The 12,228-nt window shown below is 35.8% G+C and overlaps 1 long non-coding RNA gene across 1 annotated transcript; it reads left to right on the top strand.

The window, feature by feature from the left end:
• Positions 1–1,563: 1,563 nt before the first annotated feature.
• On the top strand, positions 1,564–1,852 carry LOC117617316. Its single transcript, XR_004584323.1, has 3 exons — positions 1,564–1,604; positions 1,690–1,744; positions 1,824–1,852. It is a non-coding gene; the product is annotated as an uncharacterized LOC117617316 (long non-coding RNA).
• The last annotated feature ends 10,376 nt before the right edge of the window (positions 1,853–12,228 follow it).

Raw genomic sequence — 12,228 nt, 5'->3', positions numbered from 1 at the left:
TGTAGAGATTACGTTGGGATAGTCTAGAGCCTTTCCAAATGGGAGAGGAGAGAGATCTTGAGGAAAGGAGAGAGAGTTGCCGGGAGCCCTCTCTTCTTATGGCTTCCTCTCTATTTTGTGGTCCCCCGTCAGCAAGAGGAGAGAGTCCCTTTTGTAGAACAACCACCCGCGACGTCTATCCTTAGGCCTGCCGACGTGGCAGTCCATTAGAGGCCCACCCAAGTGAGGTTAGGGCATCAACAATTAGAATTTGAGTTGAAAAGAGAGAGCGAAATGTTTTCGAGGGAGGGTGAAATCTGAAAATTTTAAGTCGCGGTCAAATATTTGAAAGGCACTCATGTTTAACCAACGACGAAAACAATCCAAAATGTCGTGAGACCATCTGTGGTGCATCGGCTGTACCAGTACAGCCGGTCACGTGAGGAGTTTTAAAAAACATAGGAAACCTGCTGACCTGGTCAACAGGTTAAGGATTGTCTTCAATTTCGCATGCACTCAGAGCGGCTTCAACTTGAAACATCTTCATTACATCAAAGTCATCTTCTTCAACTCCTCTTCTGATCAAAGTCATCTTCTTCAACTCCTCTTCTGTAGAAAGTTTCTTCCTTGTCTCTGCAACCTCTCTCTCTTCTTTGTCATCATTGTAGAAAACCCCATATTCTAGGGTTTGGATTTTGGGAAAATTTTTTGGGTTAGCATTTTGGGTTGATAATAGGAATTGGAATTCAGTTTTTCCAGTCGCTGGTAGGTTGTTGGCACTCCTCTCATCTGCAATCGAGCCCTTGTGAAAGCATTTGGTATTAGTTCCTTGTGAAGGTAAGTTAACACTATGTTTTATGTTATTGTTAATTGAATTTCTGTGGTGATGAATTGGGGCAAGAGGGGAAGTAGGTTTCTCACATTCATGAGATGAAGTGGGTTTCTCAGTCTGAAAGTGTCGTGAGGTGAAGTGGGTATCTCACATTCATGGTTGTTCTGTTCATGCAATTGCATATCTCTATATGCAATTACTAATCGCCTGTATGCAAATCCAAGTAACTGAATGCAATTACAGGATATAGTTTTGTTTTGAAATTATGCACGTGAGGTGATTTCGTGGTAGGTAGGTAGGTTTGACTGTGTTTTTGAATTTTTTGTATGGGGAGTAAAGTGTTCCGAAAGTGTAATGTTAGGAATGGTTAAGATTTGGATTGGGATTTGAAATGAGTTAGAATGTCCGCCCAATATAGAAATGCATTGGTGGGTTGTGTGCATTATCTGTGCAATGTTATAATCGAGGGCTGATGCACTTGCAAGTAGTGTCGTGCAATTGCATATCAGTACATGCAATTACTAAGCAACTATGTGCAAATCCTGGTCCCCGTATTTTTTGAATTAAGCAATGTGATGTTGTAGTGTTTAGTGGGTTTACGGGGTTTAGGGTGTATTAGGCTTTGGATTAGTATTCAAATTCTTGGCGCTAGAGAGAATTGCATGATAGTGTTTTGTACTTGATTTGTGCAAGTTATGGAAGCTCAAAAAAGGGGATCAGCGAAAGGAAAGCGCAAGGCCGAGAGGACTGTGCAACAAACAAGAGTTGGCCGAGATGCATTTTTTAATTTCATGTAAGTTACACGTACATCTAGAAATTGGAAATGTGGTTGCTTAATATTATAATGGTTTTTTTTATAAAAAATAAATGATTTACAGGAAAAAAGAACGACATGAAATGGGGAAAGTGGCCAATGCAAAGTTGGACCATAAGGTGAGAGATGACAATGATTTGGTCAGTTTATTAATTATTTTATTAAGAAGGGTATATTCATGAGAATTTTTTATTTCAGGTACAAGAAGAGATTAGTAATAAGTGGAGGAAATTGAACAATCAACACCATCATCATCACCCACCCCCTTCTTCTTAGGCATGGAGGAGCCTCTTGAGCTACCAACCATTGAATGTGACATTATTTGGGTTTTCGTTTTTCTCTTTTAGGTTGTGTATGAGTAATGTTATTAGTAAAAGAGGTGGAAATGTTTGAGTTGAAATGTATAGGAAGTAACTCCTAAAATAATCCTTCGTCTGTAGTTGGTAGCTGGTATTTGGTACTTGGTACTTTGGATTGGGTTCCTTTTTCGTTAGAAGGTCAAAGTTTTCTAAACAAATGCACCTACTTGCGTTTGGTTGAACACATACCCGTTTGTTCGAAAAAGTAAGTTGGTTGGGCCCATCTTTCTGGGGAACGGTCAACTTTACTGAACGAACGCAACTCTTGCGTTCACTTGAACCAACACCAGGTTCATTAGAAAAAGTCATTTGATTGGACTCATTTTTAGGGGAACGGGTTACTTTACTCAACGAACGCAACGCTTACGTTCAGTAGAACAAGCACTCCGTTTCTTTGAAAAAGAAAGTTTGTTGGATTTATTTTTTCAGCGAACATCAAACTTTCCTCCACGAACGCACATGTTGCATTTGTGTGAAAAAGTAATCCGTTTGTTTGAAAAAGTAAGGTGGTTGAGGCATGTTTTCCGCGAACGGGTAACTTTTCTCAAGGAACGCACGTATGGCGTTCGTCTGAACAAATACCCTGTTGGTTTAAAAAAGTAACAATGACGGCGGGGCTTTTTCAGCGGAACGTCGAGTATTTCTGAAAGAAAGCAAATCCTTGCGTTCATTTGAACAAACGCCCCGTTTGTTTAGAAAAGTAAGTTTGTTGGGGCCTTTTTTAGGAGAACGGGTAACTTTACTGAACGAACGCAATCCTTGCGTTCGCTAGAACAAACATTCCGTTTGTTTGAAAAAGTAAGTTGGTTGGATTTCTTTTTTCGGCGAACATAAAACTTTCCTCAGCGAACGCACCTGTTGCGTTTGTGTGAAAAAGTATTCAGTTTACTTGAAAAAGTAAGGTGGTTGGGGCATGTTTTATAACTTTTCTGTTGGCGTTCCTGTGAACAAATACTCTGTTAGTTTAAAAAAGTAACTATGTAGGCCTTCTTTTTCGGCGGAACGTCGAGTATTTCTGAACGAAAGCAAACCCTTGCGTTCATTTGAACAAACGCCCCATTTGTTTAGAAAAGTAAGTTTGTTGGGCCCTTTTTTAGGGGAACGGGTAACTTTACTGAACGAACGCAACCCTTGCGTTCGCTAGAACAAACACCCCGTTTGTTTGAAAAAATAAGTTTGTTGGATATATTTTTTTGGGGAACATAAAACTTTCCTCAACGAACGCACCTGTTGCGTTCGTATGAAAAAGTATTCTGTTTTCTTGAAAAGGTAAGGTGGTCGGGGCATGTTTTCAGCGAACGGGTAACTTTTCCCCAGGAACGCAGGTATTGCGTTTGTCTGAACAAATACTCTGTTAGTTTAAAAAAGTTAGTTGGCTGGGTTAATTTTTCCGGATAACCCTTGCGTTAGCATTTGAAACCCTCCATTCTATTATAAAAGGGCATTTGAGTGACTGCCTCTTTGACTCTATCCATTACAAATGCATGGCTTCCTCTTCAAACCAACCTCATGTTGTCAACAACCCAAAACAGCAAGGTTGGGATCCAAATGATCCCAAAGTTCATGTTACGACTAACTTCTGTAACCATGTTCCACATGATTTGCGTCCATGTGAACTTTGCAAGGATCATTTCGTACCTTTCATTTGATAGTACAAAAAATAGGTCTACTTATGCCAGTAGAAAAAAAAAAAGAAAAAAAAAAGATCCATTTTTCCTTTTTAGGGGTTTGCGTACAGTCACTCTCGCATTGCATCAACGTCGTGCAATTGTATGTTTATAATGCAAAAGCCGACCGGCTGTGTGCAAACTAAAGATAGCTTAAGACATCTTTAAAATTTTGAACAAAAATACTACCATATTGAAGAAAATCTTTGACATAATGAGATAGAAAATCTACTAAATCCAAATGGAGCAGATGCACACAAAGTTGCAGTCATGAACTGATGAAAACTTCCTTCTCCTGCGAAATATGTGAAAAATGGAGAAGCTGGGATGGGTTTGATTGATTTTTGGGTTTAATTGATTTTTCATGTTTGGGTTTGATGGAGCTGTGTTTGATTCTTGATGTCTTGGTTTGATTGATTTTTGATGTTTGTGTTTCTTTTAGATGGGAAGAGAGAGAGAGAGAGAGAGAGAGAGAGAGAGAGAGAGAGAGAGAGAGAGAGAGAGAGAGAGCTGAGGGAATGGGGGAGGGGGAGCAAAAAACAGTAATTAGAATGAACTACAACAACCAAATAATGAGAGAACCTCAAAATACAACCAATCAAATTCTATAATGACAATTACCCAAATTGAAGTAGATAATTAAAGTTTCAGAATTCTAATAGTGCAACTAAAAAAGAAAATTATCGCTTTTCTTTTATTAAAATAAAAAACATTACAATCATGAAGCATCAAACTTAAACTGAATACAGAACAGGAAAGAAAAAAATTGCAACCAAATGTTCCTATTATAGGAAAAGGGACTAATATAGGAGTTCAATTGGGAAAATGGAAATATTAGAAGCCTTTAAGGCTTTTTATACAAAGAGCAAACAGATATCACACAAAAACATTAACAAATTTCATACGGCAACTCTGTACTTAAACTAACTCTTTACCCAAAAAAGGAAAAGAAAAGAAAAAGTAGAGCTATACTAATTATTTCTCCGCTAAAAAGACAATCATCTGCTATTTCGTGGAATTTGTATGTTTGTCTGCTAAACATGTTTTGTTCTCACAACCTGTTGTGTGTAATCTAACTGCTGGTTGCCTGTGAAGATCCTTTAACTTCGTCAACAATTTCCTCCTGGTTGTGTCCTCCTTCTTTGCAAATATTAGTAATGTATATACCTTAAATGCTTCACAGCTTTATCTCTTAATTGTTCCCCTCTGAAATTTTTTGACTTCATCCATTATACACAACAAAATAGAATAGATAGTTTAAAGAACAAAACTAATATCAACTAGTGAAAACAGGAATAGTGGCTGAATTTATGTTCTATTGCCAAATCACATACCAAATGTATGCTTCGTAATAAACCAAAATGAAGCTATTGATATGGCAAACAAATAAATAAGTTTAAACAAACAAACAAAGGCATAGTCACCCAAAGACTCAATCTTTGGGTTCAAATACTAAAACAATTTATTCAACATATAAAGATGATATAACTTGGATTAAATATCATCCAATTTGTTTCTTTCTTAGAAGATCTGCATTAGAAGGTCAGAGCATTTTCAGTCAAATGAAAAGGGAATTTCACAGAAAGTTGAAATAGAAGTAACTCAAAGAAAGCATTTTCTTCACCTAACTGCTTCTAACCCTTCAACTCCTCTGCCAAAAGAATCCCCTGAGAAAACAAAAGAAGAACAAAAATCAAAGCCTAACCTGGACACAACTCTAAATAAATGAATTAATGAGAAAAGCAGAGATGAAGAGGAGAGCACCGAAAAACTGCAAGCAACTAAAATAAACTGCTGATTATGAATATAACAAAGCTTCTTGAAGCAGACCCATCTAAGCTTATAATCTGCAGTGGAAAAGAGAATGAGAAGAATGCCCAAGCAAGCATCCATCCCAGTACTCTTACATGGAAAAAAAAATTGCATGATCATAATTCTGTAACAGAAATTGACACATTAAATCTAACACAAATAACATGTTATCTAAAAATCAAACAAATTAACACTCGAAAAGCAAAAATACCACTCGACATTCCAAATGTCATCTACGAATGGCACATAACTTGTCCATCTCAATGTCAGTACATAATCAAAAACTGGAAGCATCGTGCTATTTGGAGTGTAACACCAAAAAAGTGGCCTGAAAACGGAGTCTTACTCTGTGCGATAACTGGTATAAAACTATGAATAGCACACAATAAACAACAGAAAGAAGAAACCTTGATACAATTAACATGACTATTGCAAATTCAAAAAGAAACAAATGACCAAAATTCTGATGCACAATTCTCTCCACTGGCATAGAGGCTTCTTGAACAGAAAAAATTGTGCAGCAACTCGTGAGAAACTCACCACCACCATTGTCTCGAATGCCCATATGGTAGCCAAGATCAAAATCAAGAAGTGCAGTACCACCATTGCATACCCAACATGAGTGTGACATTTCAGCAAACAAATGGAGAGCATGTGGTGATATGCCAGATGTATCAACCCCAAAACCCAATTGCTTCCAAGCTTCTTCATTAAGATTCTTCAAAGACAAAAACCTAGTAATCTTCTAAATTGAACCGATGGAAAAAGAAGACAACTAAGCAAGCAAACCTTGCGTGGATGGTGATTTCGGAATCGGCGATGTCCGATGGCTGTTGCATCTCGGCGTTGGCAGAGGTGAGACGCCCAGATTCTGATTTGGGGACATAGATGAGGATTGGATTTCCAAGAGAGAGAGATAGATCGCAAAGACAAGCAGCTTCCACGCACGCCAGGGCTTTCGCACGTTCGTTGAAGCTTTTCACTTGTTTTCTGAGTCACTTGTATGTCACGTGATATTTAATAACAAAGGGCTCAACAAGTCTTCAGGTCATTCAATCTCAGCCCTTCATTTTTAAGATGCAATACTGACCTTTGGATAACCGGCTGCACCGATACAGCTGAGGCACCACAGAATTTTCGTATAATCAGTACAATTGGCAAAGGGCACACTGATTTGGAATAGTTTCCTTTTTATGAAAAGTCATGTTCTAAGTTAGAGTCTTACCTTCAGCGTAGTGTAAGTTTAATATATTATCGTCTCTATTAATAATAATAAAAAGTTCTTTAAATAAATAAATAATCAGTTAAATTGAATTTATAGAGACGAAGAACTTATGTTGATAAGCATTCCTTTGAGGACAAACTACATAAAACCCCCCAAACTATAAGGTCATTTTAAGTTCATATTCAATTTTAGAGACATTTACGAGTAGATACTCAAACTCCCGAAAAACTTACAAATTGTCTCTCCATTACACAAACCGCTAGTTAATTTGTTGAATGTTTACTTATCAATGACCCATTTTTTAATGACATGGACTTCCATGTGGACAAAAATAATAATAATAAATTTTTTATTTTTTATAAATTAAAATCATTAAAATTTAAATTTAAAAAAAATTATCTCTCCATCACTCTCCTCCCAATCCTCCCCCTAGCATGACTTAGCTAGCCACCCAAATCAGCACCCCAGCAGCCCAAACAACCACCCCAACCAGCCAAACCACCACCCACCACCACATTCTCCCTTAGTCCTCTCCTCCTAGCCCCAACCAATACCAGAGCCTTAGCCAATAGATCTAAGGAGGAGATCAGCGCATTTTTGGAGACGTATGGCAGATTCGGCATATGGGTTCTCGACAACATTGCTTAGTTTTCAAGGTCGACAACGACCCAACCACCTAGGTTTCGCATATCAAAGGTTCGCGACGGTGCTAGATGATGTTGTGAGGGGAGGGTTGGGTTCCGACAGCGTCGACATCTGGGTGGAAATCGATCGACGAAGGTGGCACCAGTTTTTTCATGACGGATGATGATGTGGGAGGGTGGGTTGGAGGTTAGGCTGGAAGGGAGGGGGATATTAGAGGGAGTGGCGGAGGGGGGTGGGCTATCTTTACTTCTTTTTTCTCTGAGGAAGAGGGTGGGGTTGGGGAGAAGATTAGTTCTTATTTCTTTCGGTTTTTAGTTTTTTATTCTTTTTTATTTTATTTTATTGTTTTTCATTTCTTTTATTTATTTTATTTCTTATGTAGAGTCCACGTCAATTAAAAAATAAGTCCCATAAATGCCACATCAGCATTTAATAGATTAACTAACGGTTTAGCTAACGGAGGGAGTAAATTGTAGGATTTTCGGGAGTTTAAGTATGTACTCGTAAATGTCTTTAAAGTTAAGTCTGAACTTGAAAATGACCCTATAATTTATGATTTTTATGTAGTTTTTCCTTCCTTTAATTGCACTCCTAATATTAATGTATGTATCACTTGAAAGGTAGTTGCCGCCTTTAGATCTTTTTCTGTTTCTAAAATTGTGATGATCTCCGATATTCTACTCTTTCTTTCCTTTCAGTCCCATATAAATGCATATTTTTGTTGCCAAAAAAAGTACATTTGCATTATTGCTTTTGAAGCATAGTGCATTTGTATTTAACAATTTTTCTGACAAGTGTGGAAAATATTTGACAAAAGAATAAGTATGGAAAATATTTGATTAAAAAAATTTGAGTGTGGAATGTTGTGAATAAGTAGAGAATGTGATAAAATTTGTAAGAAATGTTGAATGAAGTGAACGAAAAAAATTTATGAAATTTGAAGATATTTATAGACATAATTTAGGTTTTTTTAACAAAAACAAATAAGGAAGCAACTGTTATATTTGAAAAAGTGTGCTCACTTTCCAAGGGTTTTTTTTGTTTTTTTTTGTTTTTTTTGTATGTAATTTTTGGTTTCAATTCCAATTCAAGAGAAAAATCAGACCGCACCCACTCCTAATACAACTTATTAGCTTATGAAGATAGAATCTTGGGTTTTTTTTTCCTCTAAAAAATTATGAAACCAGTCTCGTGGATCCCATCATATATGTTTGGTTTTGAAGAGATTTTCCGAAATGAAACCATTTTCTTTGTTTTTACCTTTGTCAGAGGTTTCAGAACTGCATGTGCATGCATTTGGACAAAGTTGTGTACAGGAAATTAATAATTTAGTACCTACATACACCTAGAACTAGAAGATCTAGATATTTCAAAGTCTGCATCAAGTTTAACATTCAGTATTTAAATAAAAGAATTTATATCACAAAATGTCTCTCAGGTTCACAAAATTATCAAATTGTGTTTTTCTTATTATTTTTCTTTTTTTTATCATTTATGTTCCTCAAATTAATATACGTTCTCACAAATAATCAATGTCATTAGATTTCGTCAAAAACTCTGTTAGTTTGGTGATATTGTATATATGTGAAGTCTACATATCCAATAATGTAGTGCCATGTGTATTTAAAATACAATATATATATATATATTTTTTAAATAATTTATAATTTCCGTTAGTTTGCTGATGGCATATATGTGGAGTCCACATATCCAATAATGTAGTGCCATGTGTATTTAAAATATAATATATATTTTAAAAATAATTTAGAATTTAGAATTCATAAAAATTAAAAATTAGAAAACTGAAAGAAAAGTTGTATTTTAAAATTTAATTTATTTTTTAAAAATATATCTTGTATTTTAAATACACGTGGTACTATAATATTGGTTATATGGAGCATCAGCAAACTAACAGAGTTTTTGACGGAATGACTATTTATGAGCACACATATTAACCTTGAGGACCACGAACGATACTTTAAAAAAAAGAATGCAATTTGTTAATTTCATAGAACATTTTGTGATATTAAAAAAAAATTATTTTAAAAAAACCTATATAATGAAAATCTGTGTATAAGACTATCTCCAACCCATGCTCCATACTCAAATTTTGCACTTTCAAATGCAACTTTGCAGCAATACACAATGTCTCAAAATAGTTTTTTTTTTTTTCCTCCAATCCTTGCCTGCTTTGTTTTCCTTTCCTTTTTTTGATGAGTGACCAAGTGTTAACGACAAGACCCACAAAACCCAAACATGCTACAATCACTTCTGTCCACATGAAATTCTCAACATGCAAGTAAACACAGTGTAGCAGTCACCTAAATATAGCTATGCCCTATCAGGAGTTGAAAAAGAAAAGACTAAATATGGAAAAGATTAACTGTACTCAAACCCAAAACATCATGAACCTCTCCTCCCATACATAAATCACTCACAATCTCACCACTTTCCTCGGACTGGACTCAGTGACCATTGACAATATTAATCACATTCTCAATATTTCTCTTGGAGCTCGGCTAGTATTTGCCTAATTAACAAACCACCAACTTAGCCATGGAAATGAAGATGAAGAAGATTGCTTGCTTTGTCCTCTTTGCTGCTGCATTTGTCAGCGTTGTGATGGCTCGTAAGAAAGGCAAGGATAAAGCCACCGGAGCACCAAAACCTCCAAAAGCACAAAAATCAAGCAGCGATATCTCTGCTGGCTTGCCCACCTGGGGTTCCTTAGTTGCTACCTGCCTTGTATCATACCTTACCTACTACTTGCTGCCTGCCTTGAATGAAGAGTTCTTTCATATATATTAGGAACTAAGGAAGGGAATAAGATTGAATTGGAATAGGGTTTCTCTTGTTTTGTTCTACTTCATTTTTGTTAGAGGACTCATCATTTCTTTCACGTCTTTAGGAATGTTTTAGATTTTATTTTATTTTATTTTTTTTTTTTTTTTGGGTAGTAACAATTAATCTAAAGAGTAACCAAAATGTATTTAGGCAAATTATTCTCAAATCTGTTGATGTCATTTGTTTTTCAGACATCCTTTGCTTAATCTGATGAGCCTTTAGCACATGTGCTACTGTTTAAACTGGTCAAACCAAATCAATCTCATCGATTTTGTTCAGTTTTAATACTAAAAAGTGAACAAACCAAACCAAATCAATCGCATGTGCTATGATGCTTGGCATTTCCTTATTGGTTATCATCATGTATTATTATGTTTCGGCGTACACGTTGCTATCAACCTTTAATATAATTAGATTGTTACTTTGTTACCTTGATGTAATCTTGAATAATGTTGTTAGGATGTTAGAGATTTATGGCAATGTTTTTGGAGAATGTTTTTTTAGAATATTTTCAAAGAATGAAAACAAGAAACGAATTTGTATTTTCAAGAATTGAAAATGCGTCTAATAGATTAATTAGAAAACATCTTTAGAAAATAAAACAATAAAAAGTAGTACAATTTGAAAATATAATATGTGAGTTATTTTTCAAATGTATTTTTGCTAATTGATGTTCTAAATAGATATTTAAAAAAATGTATAATTGAACAAAAAAAAAATTATATTACTTTTTTAAAAATTAAAACTATTCTTTTTTTTTTTTCTCCTCGACCTTTCTTTCTTCCTCTTCTCTCACTCATCTCTCTCTCCCCAACATTGTCTCACTTTCAGACCGGCAATTCGTCTAAATTTCGTCCCCCCCCCCCCCTAAATTTCGTCATTTTAGAATTCTATGTAATTTTCAATTCTTTCATTCAAACGGAGGGTAAACGAAATTATAAAACTTTGTAATGTAATTGGGCTAAATTACAAACAAGAAAAGAAAACCAAAAACATGAAAGAGTGTTGAGCTTAGGCCTAAGGCCCCGTTTGAGATTGTTTTTTTTGGCCAAAAACTTGCGTCACTTTAAAGTTATGCAATTTAGGGTGTTTGGTAAAAATAAAATATCCCGATTATTTTAAAAACAGTGGCTTTTTTATAGCAGTTTAAAAACATGCTCTAGGTTGCTTTTCAAAACTGCTTTCAAAATAAGCAAAGATAAACCTTTAATGATTTTTTTTAATTCCCAAAATACCATCATTCATTTTTAAAAATGATACCACGTCCACTTCCACATCCAACTCCACCCCTTGCACCACCACATTCACTACCTCCACAACCACCGCCACCGCCACCACCGCCACCACTACCACCACATCCTCCTCCTCATCATCCTCCGCCACCACCACCACAACCAACACCACCACCACCACCTCCACAACCGCCATCCCCACCGCCATCACCCCCACAACCACCATCCCCACCACCATCACCTCCACAACCGCCATCCCCACCACCACCACCACTACCACAACCACCTACTCCACATTCACCACCACCACCACCTCCACTTCATCACTTCCACTACCACCATACGATTAGTACATAACACTTTTAATATCATGTCTATTTTGGTCATTATTCATAGTTACAACAATTCTATATTAAAATTTACCAAATGGTTTTGACACTGCTTTTTGTACTAACAAAACTTTAAAATTATTGTTTACCAAAAATAGAGCTGCTTTGCTTTACAGCTAAATATTTTCAAAGCACAGCAGAAGCAACTTTTTTTAAAAAGTGATAGCGATCCCAAACTGAGCCTAAACCGCACAAGAGTTTGATTTGATTTGGTTTCTCCTCTTATTTTGATTCACTATTAATTGGCCATGATTTGGGAGTGAAACCGAACACCCTAACCATTGTAATTTATTATAAATCTCAATATCCCAAATTTTATTCTGCAAATATATAAAGCAAAAGGCAAAGAATTGTGAAACATTCAAAATACCAGAAAATGCCATTAGTTCATTCAAACATTAAAATTTGAAATTATTAATTAAATGAGGAT

Source organism: Prunus dulcis, chromosome 2, assembly GCF_902201215.1.
Source record: "Prunus dulcis chromosome 2, ALMONDv2, whole genome shotgun sequence".
NCBI classification, from domain to species: Eukaryota; Viridiplantae; Streptophyta; class Magnoliopsida; order Rosales; family Rosaceae; genus Prunus; species Prunus dulcis.
The sequence above is the reverse complement of the archived record's forward strand: the minus strand, read 5'-3'. Positions and strand labels throughout refer to the sequence as shown.